At 40.2% G+C, this 14,538-nt stretch overlaps 1 long non-coding RNA gene across 1 annotated transcript; it reads right to left on the bottom strand.

Moving 5' to 3' along the window:
* Nucleotides 1-1,303: 1,303 nt before the first annotated feature.
* On the bottom strand, nucleotides 1,304-8,938 carry LOC108514991 (uncharacterized). Its single transcript, XR_001881399.1, has 3 exons — nucleotides 8,866-8,938; nucleotides 7,707-7,864; nucleotides 1,304-1,386 (listed from the first exon to the last, which is right to left on the bottom strand). It is a non-coding gene; the product is annotated as an uncharacterized LOC108514991 (long non-coding RNA).
* Between the last annotated feature and the right edge of the window lie 5,600 nt (nucleotides 8,939-14,538).

Below are 14,538 nucleotides of genomic sequence, written 5' to 3'. Positions count from 1 at the left end.
AATTCCTCCTTGCTCAGGAGAGGTTTGTCTTTGTTCTGTTAAGGCCTTCAGTTAATTGAATGAGGCCCATTCACATTATGGAGGGTAATCCGACTTATTCAAAATCCACTGATTTAAATGGTAATATCATCCAAAAATTATATTCACAGAAACATCCAGAATAATATTTGACCAAATACCTGGGCACCATGGCCCAGCCAAGTTGACAAATAAAATTAACTGGCACAGTAATATAAAACAGAAAACATCCTGTTGATATGAGAAGTAGAATCACAGGAACTGAGAACGAAAAGGAACTTTTGAGGCCATCTGTCTGCCCTTTCTCCATCTTGGAGAAAAGAAAAGTGAGGCTCAGAGATAACGCACCTCTTTGGTCAGAAAGCTGGAACTAGGTCATGGGCTTCCTAAATCTTTCTACAACTGCCAAATCTAGACCTTTTTTTTTTAACTCATCATGAGACACAGTTTAATGCCCTTTCATGAAAATTAGATAGGGTCAAGTTCCAATCTGAGTTATTTGTGTTGCGATTGGAAGACAAATTGCAATTAGACCCAAGTTTCCTTCTTGACACATTGTAAAAAAAGGTAATATGTGATAATAACAACATAAGGAGGATGGGGCTGATTAGGAGCAGTTTTTGTATACTATTGAAGCTAAGTTAGTATTAATTCAGCCTGGATTGTTAGATATTTAAGATGCTTGTTATAATCCACTCTCTCAGAGATAGTCCAAGCCATCCATGGGAGAAGTTAGTGAGTGAGTTCCCACACCAGGAGCATTTAGTCTAAATGTATAAGGAAAAAAATGTATACTTCAGTAAAAAACTATGCCTTTTCTAAAGCACACTTATCTGGGATTGTCTGCTTCTAATTCCATGGGAACTATTTTGGACTATAAGTTGTACATAACTGATAGCAATGCAAAATAACTCTTGTTTATAGATACATAAATAAATTATGTACAAGGAAGGGACAACCTCTTCCTCACTCCAAGAAAAAGTTGGTTTTGCATTCATTTTCACATTCTTTTATTCCATAAAATAATATAAAAAATATACTGCCATAAAATGGAGTATACATTTTTGCTTCTTTCACTTCTCGTTTAAGCAGTTATTAATATTTACCTGGTTCCTTCACTTAACCCATGAGTTGAATAAAATCTTTTAACACATGTTCATTTTATCTCTATGAGAGTCATGATTTTACCCCCTTTTTGGAAAAATTATTCTTTAATAAATATCGTGTCTTTACCAGCACATCAAAAAGATGCTCTACTGAAGTAAAACTGACCCTCTGCCCAGCATCCATTCAGCTCCATTCTGCTCTGAATCTTCACACTTAATAAAAAGTTTGATTAGGTTTTCACAGGGTTTGCTGCATTGAAATCTGGGGAAAAAATAGAAGTAAAAATAGAGACTCTGACAGCAAAAGAAAGCAGGATAGGGAAGTGGGGAAGGGCATTTGCATCTCTTAAATGCTTAGTAAAGGATTTGAGAATTGGGGTAGGATGAGAGAAGGCAAACAGAGGTAAAATAGGATAAATAACAGCTCAAAACAATTACCTTGAGACCCGCCCAAATCATTAGTTATCCTCATAATAAATTCTTTTACTCCACCCCCACACCACATACACTCTTAAAATGTGTTGCTATCAAGTGTTTGGGGCTTGATGACATCTCTGGAATGTCTTAGTCGTGTTTAGCATGGCAGCCTGGGCTCTATTCTACTTGGAAACAGCAAGGGAGGATCTGTGACAAGTTCTGAAGAAAAGGACAGGAAAGTGGAAGAGGAAAGAGCTCAAGCAAATTCCTTCTTCCAGATCGATTCATCCTCCTCTCTCCCTCTGTAGCCTGGGCTTCTGAACACTCTCTACAGCGTGTTGCGGTAGGGAGAGCGAGGCAGGGAGAAAGGCAACACACACCCCCTGAGCTAAACCCAGGGCCTCTACCTCTGCCTTCCCGAGTCCCATTGGTTTCTGTCTCTGTTATTGATGTCTTCCTGTTGTTTTTGTCTCTGCCAAGTTGCTCTGTGCTGCCTCTTGGTGGCCTTTCTACCAAGTCTGTTGCCATGGCTACTACTTTTCCTGACTGACACCTCCACCATCAGCTTCATCATCTGTTTGGCTACCTGCTTGGAGGGGTTCTGCCACTCATTCCTTCCAGTCAGTAGAGCTTTCATTCAAATCCAGTGGACTCCTTTAACTCCTCTCCATTCCTCTGAGCAATGTGAGAATAGCTTGTACGGCTTGAGCCATAGTTTATCTTTGCATTTTTATCCCCTGTGGCCACATCCCTGAACCAAATCCTCATCATCTCTTTTATGGGCCATGCAGCCATCTGCTAAGTGGATTGCATTAACTTGTAGAAACAAATAGACCTCAAATTTCTAGTGGCTTAATATAATAAAAAACATTTTTTGCTACAAGATTGGTGGAGCAGCTCTCCCTGACACAGTCTTTCAGAGACTCTGACTGATGGAGACTTGTCTGTGTTTAGCATGTGGCCTCCAAGGGCTCCATGGGCATTGAGTTCCCAGTCAGTTGAAAAGGGAGCTGAGAATGGAAAGCATGTATGGGAATCTTTTACAGGCCAGGCCTGCAAGTGGCTCACATCCCGTCTGCATAAACACAGTCACATGACCACATCTAGCTGCAAGAGAGGCTGAGAAATGTAGACCTAGCTTGTGCCTAAAGAAGAGGAGAATGAGTGTGGAGACTCATTGGTGGTCTCTACCACAGACCTTCCTGCCTCCAGTGTTGTTCTCCTCCAGTCTCTTTACCAGCCCCTGTTCCAGAGGTTGGACATGCAGAGTCTCACAGCTGGTGAGTTGTGGAGCCAGCACCAAGCCTGGGCTTGTCTGACAAAATCCAGGTGCTTTCCCTACATTTCTCAACCTTCTGTAGTAGCTTTCCCCATACCATCTTTCCTTCTTCGTAACTTACTTCTCTTTAAATCCTACCACAGTCTCCAGAATGGGGAGGATTTTTGGCAGATAGAATATAATCCATTCTCCTTTCTTTCCCCAACTTGAGCCTGGGTTAGCATGAAAATCTTTCTTTCTTTCTCATGTCTTCCCAGCTGCTGCACAGCTGCTGAGTTTCCTTCCCCAGGTCTCTTTCTGCCATTTTACCACTGTGGTCTCAGCTTTGCAAATCCCAACTTGTGATTGATTGTGTGAGGCAAGGGTTAGCTCTACCCCTGGTGACTGAAAGGTCTCCATATCGCCCTGCCCCACTGAGGTCCCATCCTCGCTCCTATATTACTGCTTGTCTTACTTGTTTCCTGACTTCTAGTCTATTGGTCAAAGCAAGTGACAAGGCCAGTCCAGAGTTCATGTGGAAGGAGTAGATACCACTTCTTGATGGGAAGAATAGCAAAGAATGCACGGCCATCTCTAATCAGCCACAAACAACAATAAATATTAATGCTAATAAATCTTTACATAGCACTTGGCAGTTATGGTGTTTTTACAAACATTGTGTTATTTTAAAATGTTAGACTTTATTTTACAAGCGAGAAAACCACTAACTGAATTAAGTAATTTGCCCAAGATCACTTGCCCAGGAAGTGACAGAACAGTGGCTCATGTTAGATCTTCTGGCTGTTTAGCTCGTGCTTTTCCTATTACCTCTCATTGCCTAGTTGAACACAGAAATGATTTATCTCTTTTTTCATCTACATTTTCATTTGGCAACTTCAAACAAAAATGCTAGATAGCAAGAGAGAGAGGATGAAGAGCTATGAAAAATAGACTGAAGAATTAAATTGACTAAAACATACATTTGTGGCCCTAATTTGCAAATCCTGGGCTTTACCAAAGCTATGCTACGTATGATAAGGCAAAAAAAACAAAGCCCTAAGAAAGCTATTGACAACTGTGTGGTGTGGACACGGTTTACAATTAACGAAGAAATGAGGAGAAACATTTCTGGTGGAATCTGCCAGGGGAGAAGTGGGGAAACTTGGCATGGCTGCTCCTGAGCCAGTGATCTTGCAAGGCCAAGTAAAGTATGTAAGTCTCAGTATGTTATTCTAAAATAGCATCTTACTGTCCTAATGGTGCCATACCAGCCACTTTACCAAGTGGTGAGAAACAAGAAGAAGAAGAAGTAAGAGAGGAGATAGGAAGGAGGCAGGAAGAGATGGTGAAGCAGCTTAAGAAGCCCAGGTATCCAACAACAAGTAGTGAGACTGAATCAGTAATAAAGTCTCCCAACAAAGAGAAGTCCCAAACTGGATGGCTCCACTACCAAATTCTACCAATTGTATAAAGAATTAACACTAATTTTCTTCAAGCTATTTAAACAAATTAAAGGGAAGGGAGTTCTCCCTAACTCATTCTATGAGGCCAGCATTATCCTTATTCCAAAACCAGATAAGGATGCAACAACAACAACAACAGCAAAACAAATTACAGATCCAAATCTCTGATGAACATAAACACAAAAATCCTCTAACAAAATACCAGCAAACTGAATCCAACAGCATATCAAAATGATAATACAACATGATCAAATGAGATTTATAGCAGGGATACACGGATGGTTCAACATACACACATCAACAAATGTGATATATCATATCCAAAGAATGAACAACAAAACCACTTGGCCATCTTGATAGATGCAGAAAAAGCATTTGATAAAATTTAACATCCCTTTATGATAAAAACTCAACAAACTGAGCATAAAAGAAACATAACTTATCATCATAAATGCCACATATGACAAACCCACAGCTAACATCATACTGAATGTGAAAAAGTTGAAAGCCTTTTCTCTAAGAACTGGAACAAGAAAAAAATATTCACTCTCACCACTTCTTTTCAACATAGTACTGGAAGTCCTAGCCAGAGCAATCAGGCAAGAGAAAAAGAGAAAAGGCATCCAAATTGGAAAAAAGAAAGTAAAACTGTTCTTCTTTGCAGATGATATGATCTTATATCTGGAAAAACAAAAGACTCCACCAAAATAATCTTTTAGAGCTGTTAAACTAACTTAGTAAAATTGTAGGATACAAAAGTCAGTAGTGTTTTTATACATTAATAATGAAATATGTAGAAAGAACAGGAAAGCAATTCTGTTTACACTAACTGCAAAAATAATAATAACAATAACATGTCTAGGAATAAATTTAACCAAGGAGGTAAAAGACCTCTACAAGAAAAACTTCAAAACATAATGAAAGAAATTGAAGAGCACACAAACAAATGTAAAGACACCCTAGGCTCATGGATCAGAAGATTTAATATTGTTAAAATGATCATACTACCCAAAACGCTGTACAGATTCAATGCAATCCCCATCAAAAGAACAATGTTTTAAAGAAATAGGAAAACAATCTTAAAATTTGTATGGAACCAAAAAAGAGCCCATATAACCAGAGCAAATTTGAGCACAAAAAAAAAGCTGGAGGCATCACACTGCCTGTCTTCAAAATACATTACAAGGCTATAGTAACCAAAACAACATGGTACTGGTATATTAAAAGAAAACCAGATACATAGACCAATGGAGCACAATAAAGAACCCAGAAATAAATCTATTATTTTCAGCCAACTGATTTTCAACAAAGGCATCCAGAACATATACTTGGAAAAGGACACCCTTTTTAATCAATGGTGCTGGGAAAACTGGACACCCATATGCCAAAGAATAAAACTAGACTCCATCTCTCACCTATGCAAAGATTAACTCAATATGGATTAAAGACTTAAACATAAGACCTGAAACTATAAAACTACTGGAAGAAAACACAGGGGTAACACTTCAGGGCGTTGGTCTAGGCAAAGATTTTATGACTAAGATCTCAAAAGCACAGGCAATAAAAACAAAAAATAGACAAATGGGACTATATTAAACTAAAAAGCTTCTTCACAGTGAAGGAAATAATCAACAGGTGAAAGAGACAATCAACAGAGTGAAAGAGAAAATATTTGCCAAGTATTCATCTGACAAAGGACTAATATCCAGCAGGTAAGAAACTCAAACTAGTCAGTAGTAAAAAAATTAAATAATTTTATTAAGAAATGGGCAAAGGACATGAATAGACATTTTTCAAAAGGAGATATACAACTGGCCAATAGGTATATGAAAAAAATGGTCAACATCACTAATCATCAGGAATATGAAAATCAAAACCACAATGAGATATCATCTTACCCCAATTAGAATGGCCATTATGAAAAGGACAAATAATAGCAGATTGTACTGAGGATGCAGAGAAAAGGGAACTCTTATACACTGTTGATGCGAATGTAAATGAGTACAGACACTATGCAAAACAATATGGAAATTTCTCAAAAAACTAAAATGCCAGCAATTCCACTACTGGGCATTTATCCAAAGGAAAGGAAATCAGTATATCTAAAGGATAACTGTGTCCCCATATTTATGGCAGCACTATTCACAGTAGCAAAGATATGGAGTCAACCTAAGTGTCCATCAACAGATGAGTGGATAAAGAAAATGTGGTAAATATACACACAGTAGAATACTATTCAGCCATAAATAAGAATAAAATCATGTCATTTGGAGCAACATGGATTAAATCAGAGGTCACTGTGTTAAGTGAAATAAGGCAGTCACAGAAAGACAAATATGTGCTCTCATTAATATGTGGGAGCTAAAAAATTTGATCTCATGAAGGTAGAGAATGGAATGACAGCTATCAGAGACTGGGAAGGGTATGTTGGGGCAGGGGGAGGAGGAAGAGAGGTTGGTTAATGGGAATAAACATATAGTCAGAGAGGAGGAATAAGTTCTAATATTCAATAGCAGAGGAGAGTGACTATAGTTCACGACAATGTATTGTATATCTCAAAATAAATAGCTAGAAGAGAGGACTTGAAATCTTCCCAACACATAGGAATGATAAATACTTGAGGTGATGGATAGCCCAAATACAATGACTTGATCATTACACATTCTATGAATGTAACAAGATTTCACATGTACGCCACAAATATGTTCAAAGATAGTATATCAATAACACATTATTGTTTTTTAAAGAGGAACCCCAGGTCTCATCTAGCTATGCAAAGACTTCCCCATTCCTTCAGCCACAGTAAGGCTACAGCTCTGCAAAGATCTGCCAGGCACAGTTGGGCAGGTTGTTCCGCAATAGAGCACTCAGCCCGGGGGACAAGTGGGGACTGAAATCCAGGCTGTTGTCTGCTTTCCAAGCCATGCACCGTGGACGCCCACTCAGAGTTAGTGAAGGGAGATTTCCCTGTTTTACTGAAAGGTGTATCTCTCTCCTGTGTCATATGCCTGGAGGGGGTGCCTTTTTCTAATTTGTCATGAAGGCACCTTCTATGCTACTGGAGCCCTGCTTCAGCAGCTGATGAGTTGCTTACTGCAAAGTAGGCTTCAATTTCGTAAATTACCATTGCTATAGAGGTGTCTTCCTGGTGTCCCCATGCCAGGCACCTGATGATCAGTAAGTCCCCAATTGAGTTCAGTCCCCCACTTGCTGTGCAGACATGCCCTGCCTGTCCCTGTGCTGTGTCACAGAACGGGCCATCTATCTAGGACGTCACCCTGTCATCTCATTCCACTCTTCACATCCACCCTGAAATCTGAAATGATCACCCCAGTCAATACACGAAGAAACTGAAGCTCAGAGAGGCTAAGAGTAATAGCTCGGGCTGCCATAATAAAATACCACGGGTGGAGTGATTTAAACAACCGACATTAATTTTCTTACAGTTCTAGAGGCTAGAAGTCCAAGATCAAGGTGTTGGCAGAGCTGGCCCCTCCTGGGGGTTGTGAGAGCCTCTTCACTCCTTGGCTTGTTGATGGCTGTCTTTTCCCTGTGTCTCTTTGTATCATCTTTCCTCTGCATGGCTCTGTGTTCAAATTTCTCTTTTTATAAGGACAACAGTTATATTGGATTAGAGCCCACCTTAATGACCTCATTTTAGCTTGACTACCTTAGAAAAGAACCTATCTCTAAATAAAGCCACATTCTGAAAACTGGGGTTTAGGATTTCAATATATGGAGTTGGGAGCAGAGGGAACATTTCAGTCCATAATGCTACCTAACCCCCAAAGACTTCTCTAGGAGGAAACATTTGAAGAAAGGAGTTGGCTAGGTGAAAATAGAGGCAGTGGGCAGGAATGAGAGAAGAGTTCCAGGGACAGGGATCACTATATACAAAGGAAAGAAGGGGAAGGAGCAGGACACAGCCCAGTGCCGCTCATGGTAGGAGCATTCACATCCACATGCCACTCACAGCCCAGCCCAGCAGGGGCCGATTGCCAGGCCATACCCCAGTGTCCTGGGGCTTGCCAAACAAACCCGCTGTTTCCTGTAGACTGAAGGTTGTTTCTGAGACATCAAAATGGAGGGGAGAGCTGAGTTTGGCTGGGGCAGAAGAAGTGATCCTACGGGCCTTTGAGCTCTAAGAATAAGCAGAGCCAGGCAAGTGGGGAGACTCAGTTAAGAGCAGACAGAGTGAAGAGTAGTACTTAGAGGAAAACCTGAACAGAACTTAAAACTAGGGCCTCAAATTCTGGGAGCTCCCCCACCCACAACAGCCCTTGTCAGAGAGCCCAGGAAGGGCACAAAAGGAAGAAGAGAGAGAAGGAGGAGGGGAAAAGCTGTATTTCCCTTACCTCACAGTCTTCCCTTCTCTGGAGACCCACAGAAAGATGCACTCACTATAAAATAGGGGCTTTTTAACTATTAGGCAACATAGAATAAAGTGTCAGAGGAAGACAAACCGAAACCACTTGAATAAGAACATCAGTAACTGAGAGGCTAGGGCTTGCCTTCATTTTATTCCAAGCCTTTGGCACACAACACAGAATCTGGCACGTGGTAGGAATCTGACAAATACTTGGATGTTTGTTTGTTTGCTTACCTTACAGGACATCCCAAGGATACCAAGCGTTTATAGGTGAATCCTGTGACTCCATCCCTAGCCTGAGAGACCTGCCTCCAGGAAGGAAGAGATTATTGTAGTTCCCTCTATTTTAAAATCTTTTCAATGCCGATTTTGTTTTTGATGTATTATTACTGCCTGAGGCTTTAGTCAGCAGACTGAGATCACACAAAGCACAGATCTTAGAATTTAATAGCTTTTCTCCAAGAATGAAATCAGATTATTTCTGAAAAATATCTAAAAGACATGCCTTATTACACAAGGAGAGCATGCTTCATGTGAAGATGTGGATATTTTTAGAGCATGTGTTTTGAATTTTATATTTGTGGTCTTATTTACCTGAATGAGTCACATTGAAAACTTTCCCCAATTTCTTGCCTTTTAACCCTGAGCTTCTTGTGGCTTTGAGGACATTTGCTCAGATTACTCACAACACAAATCTTCCTGTCATTAAACTACCACACTTTGTACTGAGTGGCATATAATATATAGAAATTGTCAGACAAGCTGGATTATTCACCCCCAAAGGAGCAGTTCTTAGTAAGTGAATTATACCAAGAAATTGCTGGGGCCTACAACATTCCTTTTTTTGGTTTGCTTTTGGGTTTTTGTTTTTGTTTGCATGCTCTCTAAAAGGTGGCTTCAGGCTACCTTAGCAGGAGAGTGGAGAGAAACCCAGTGAGGCCTAGAGGTCTTTGGGTACAGGAATACAGTTTCAAAATCCTAGTGGAAGCTGCTGAGAATTCAGAGAAAGTGGCAGAGAGGAAAGACACATTTAACATTTGCTATCTAAGGTACAGTAGGAAATAATATGGAACAGATTGATTAGAACTGAAAACATGGATTGAGGAAGAGGCATGCTGGATAATTTTTTTTTGAGACAGAATCTCGCTCTGTCGCCCAGGCTGGAGTGCAGTGGCATGATCTCAGCTCGCTGCAAGCTCTGCCTCCCGGGTTTACGCCATTCTTCTGCCTCAGCCTCCCGAGTAGCTGGGACTACAGGCGCCTGCCTCCTCGCCTAGGATTTTTTTTGTATTTTTTAGTAGAGACGGGGTTTCACTGTGTTAGCCAGGATGGTCTCGATCTCCTGACCTCGTGATCCGCCCGTCTCGGCCTCCCAAAGTGCTGGGATTACATGCTGGATAATTTTTGATTGGATGCTAGATATTGGCAACTTTACCTTGTTGAGTGCTGAATGTTTGTATATTCCTGTAAACATGCATGAGATTTGTCCTAACAATTAAGTTATCTAGAAACACTTTGATCTTTCTGGGTCTTGATTTTAAGGGTTTTTTTTTAAGGTGAGACCAGAGCATCATTTATTCTAGACCTAATTTTGCTCCTCTTTTGAGGCAAAGACCTTTTCAATATACCATCTGATGCCCGGCAAATTAAGAGGTTTTCTACTGTGGCTATTAGGATCAGAAATTATTCCTGGTTCTGTGTGAGCCTCAGCTATGTTCCCTCTAATATTTTTGGTTTGTTCATGTACCAACCTCAGATAGTTTCTTATCTTTCCTGTGCCAATCAGTATGGAGCTAAAGACCCAAAGGTAACCTTCCACAGACCTCCAGAGTTCCCTGAGCATACAGATTTTTCCTCTCTGCAACTCTGCCCTGAGAACTCCAGCTGACTCGGCCTTCCCAGACTCCCCGTTTCATGTCTTCCACTCAGAGAGAACACTGGGCCCTTCCACATTCCACTTCCAGTGCCACAGCTTGGACATTCTCTCCAGTCAGTAACCTAGGGCAACTGTCCATAGGAATTACTGTCCTATGCTGCTAATGTCCATGGTCTTGGTTGTTTCATATATTTTGTTCAGGTTTTTTTCAGGAGGAAAGAAAGTCCTGTCGCTATTACTCCATCTTTGGCTGAAGTGAAAGTCAACTACATGTTCAATTGCTTTTAAAAAAAATTTGACACATTGTAATTGTACATAGTTATGGGGTGCAATTTAGTGTTTCAATACATATATATGTTGTATAATAATAAAATCAGAATAGTTAGCATATCCATCACCTCATGCATTCATCATTTCTCTGTGGTGAGAATATTCAAACGCTATTATGTAACAGTCACCCTCCTGTGCAATAGAATTATATTATATATTATATATTAATTATATCTAATTATAACTTTGTACCATGGACCAATCTCTCTCCATTCTTCCCCACTTCCCTCTGTAGTCTCTGGTAACCACTGTTTACGCTCTCTTTCTTTCTTTCTTTCTTTTTTTCTAGAGGTAAGTTCTCACTCTGTTGCCCTGGCTGGAGTGCAGCAGCATGATCATAGCTCACTGCAGCCTCATAGCCCTGGGCTCAAGTGATCCTCCTGCCTCAGCCTCCCATGTACTCTCTGCTTCTATGATATCTATTTTTCTGAGACAGAGTCTCACTCTGTCACCCAGGCTAGAGTGCAGTGACACAATCTTGGCTTACTGCAAACCTCTTCCTCCCAGGTTCAAGTGAATCTTGTGCCTCAGCCTCCTGAGTAGCTGAGATTACAGGTGCACACCACGATGCCTAGCTAATTTTTGTATTTTTAGTAGATACGGGGGTTTCGTCATCTTGGCCAAGTTGGTCTCAAACTCCTGACCTCAAGTGATCCTCCCTCCTAGGCCTCCCAAAGTGTTGGGATTACAGGCGTGAGCCACCATGCCTAGCCTTTCAATTTTTTTTTAGATTCCACATATGAGTGATATCATATAGTATTTGTCTTTTTGCATCTGGCTTATTTCGCTTAGTATAATGTCTTCCAGATTCATCCATGTTGTCAGAAATGACAGGATTTCATTCTTTTTGTATGGCTGAATAATATTCTATTCTGTATGTATACCACATTTTCTTTATCCATTCATCCATTGTTGGGCACTTACGTTGATTCCATATTTTGGCTCTTGTCACTTGCTTTCATAAAAAGCAAATTCAGAACCATAGACAGAACCAGCTTAGGTCAGACTGTCTCAACAGAATTTTAAAATTTGTATCAGTTTCCATTTTCCTTGATGTCTTAGACTGTTCTCACGCTGCTATGAAGAAATACCTGAGACTGGGTAATTTATAAAGAAAAGAGGTTTAACTGTCTCACAGTTCTATGTGACTGGGGAGGCTCAGGAAACTTACAATCATGGCAGAAGGCACCTCTTCACAGGGCCGCAGGAGAGAGAATGAGTGCTGAGTGAAGAGGGAAGTCCCTTATAAAACCATCAGATCTTGTGAGAACTCATTCACTATCATGAGAACAGAATCACCCCCATGATTCAATTAGCTCCACCTGGTCCCACCCTTGACACCTGGGGATTATTACAATTCAGGATGAGATTTGGGTGGGGACACAGACCCAAACCATATCACTTGACATTGCTTCATCTTTCTGTTTAGTTAATAATAAGAAGTAGTCTTCATGATCTCCGCTTATTATCTTTTCTGCTCATTGTAATATCCTTCCTGGAAAGACTAGTACTAGGCAACGGGGTTTAAGTAATAAAACAAAGATTAGAGTGTCTTTAGTTAGACAAATCTGGCTTTCATTGCTATCTCTTCCACCCCCTATGTGACTTTTGACAAGTGTTTTAATCTCACAGGGACTGTCTCTATCAGCAAAATGGACAAGGGTGTAAGATAAGATGTGTTGAGAAAGAGACTTAATTTATGCTATCCATGCATCTGTATTTTGTTACATGAAAGACGTGACTTTAATTTAAAATAACAAAGTATTTTAAATACTTTGTTAAATAAATGGTAGTGATAATATCTCATCAACAGGGCCATCATGAGTGTTAACTGAAATAATATGCATGCTTAATGTGTTATAACTTGGCCCATCTTTCCACTGTTCCAAGCATAGAACAATCATACTCTAAATGGCCAGTTGAGTTTCACAGATAATAAAAGTATATTTTCTGTAAAAGGTCCAATTTGCTTTCTTTTTCTTCTACACAACCCTGGGAGCACTCCTAAGAGACCATTTGGGTTCTATGTGAATGGTTTGGAATTCCTTAAGTGTGTATGGATGTTGCTGTACAGTTTTCCACTGAGTGACCTCTGATTGGACAAAACTCAAAAAGTGCTGGCAAAGGAAGACTTTAAGCCATCTTTAAAATGAATGGGGATTTAGGTTCATGCTGGTAACTAGTTGAAGAGAGATAAGAGAAGAAATATAGCCTGACTGGAAAGAAAAGAATATCAACTTGGTGATTAATATTTATTACATGCCTGCAATTCATCTTGAGCTAGTCACTACCTCTCATTCTTTGAATTCCTGAGTCATACCTTATTCTGTTTTCTTCTACATCCCAACTTCTACACTCTTTGTGTCTGGCCCTTAAAATGGACTCAGAATCCCTCTCAATACTACATTGAGGCAGCCAGAATGTTCAGGCTGAGTTGGCATAAAATCTGAAACCTGTTTATCATCCTATGAAAGTTTCAACATTCATCCATTAGGCTCATCCAATCACTTAGTCTTTCAGTTCCTAGACCACTTCTTTTAACGACCTTGTCTCTACCCCAGCCATCCATTTACACCCTAGAAACTGTCACTAGTTGGAACAGTTATCTTAATATCCTCCCGAATTGCAATATTCAACATTTCCAATGTTCTCATGCTTCTACTTCTTTTGCCTTTGTTCTTCGACTATGGAGGTTCATTTTATCCAGAAATTCCTCTTTTGTCTTTTCTTTCAAATTCTGGGACCCATGGTGAGACCCTAAACCAATTTCTGCCAGTATCTTCTAATTTCTTGCCACCACCTCTTCACCCTGTCCCTTGCTCTATTCATCTGACAAAACATGGTACGGGATTAGTACTGCAGTTTTATTTTTCCTTCTCCAAGAAGCTGAGGGGAAAATCCTACAACTGAAACAAGTCCAGTTGTCCCATTCAACTGATTTCACTTGACCCATAGAACTGATGCTATGATATCTTTTGAATAAACATAAAACTTGACTCTTCCAGTCTTAAAACTTAAGAAAGATACATTTGTCTTATCTGAGTTCTTTCTCGGGAAACCAAACATCAGTCCTCCCAGATAGCATCAAGGAACTGGAACTTACCAGATCACTCCATCTGGACAACACTCCAGACCCCTCACCCATCATGATTGCCTATCTGACCGCTTGCTTTCTGTTGACCAACTCCTCTTCCTTACCCCTCCCTAATTCCTGCTTTTCTGCATGTTACGTTTCTTCCCTGCTATATAAATTCCTGATTTTATTTGGTCAGGGAGATGGATTTGGGACTGATGTCCCATCTTCTCAGCTGCAGTACCTAATTAAAGCCTTCTTCTCTGGCAATACTCTTGTCTCAGTGACTGGCTTTCTGTGAGGTGAGCAGCAGGACCTAGTCTGAAGCTTTGGTGTTTTGGAAACACAGCCTGCAGATTCATGCAACAGCACACTCATGACTCCAAACCTCAGCCTGGCTCTCCGTGTTGCCTTGTCAGTCAATTCTTGAACTTGACTTTGATCAGCTCTTCTTTCATTGCCTTCAATGACTCTTTAAACTTTTTCATTTTCTTTAAAGCTCTCAATCCCTCCACCCTTAGCAAATAATCTTCTCTGTTATTTTATTTAGAAGAACAAGGGAATATCATTTTTCTGATCTCTTCAACTTTCTGAACTTTCCCTGCAAATATATCTACAGCAGTGCCTA

The sequence above is a fragment of the Rhinopithecus bieti genome, unplaced genomic scaffold, assembly GCF_001698545.2.
Source record: "Rhinopithecus bieti isolate Rb0 unplaced genomic scaffold, ASM169854v2 scaffold_33903, whole genome shotgun sequence".
NCBI lineage: Eukaryota > Metazoa > Chordata > Mammalia > Primates > Cercopithecidae > Rhinopithecus > Rhinopithecus bieti.
This window is presented reverse-complemented; position numbering and strand designations above follow the sequence as displayed.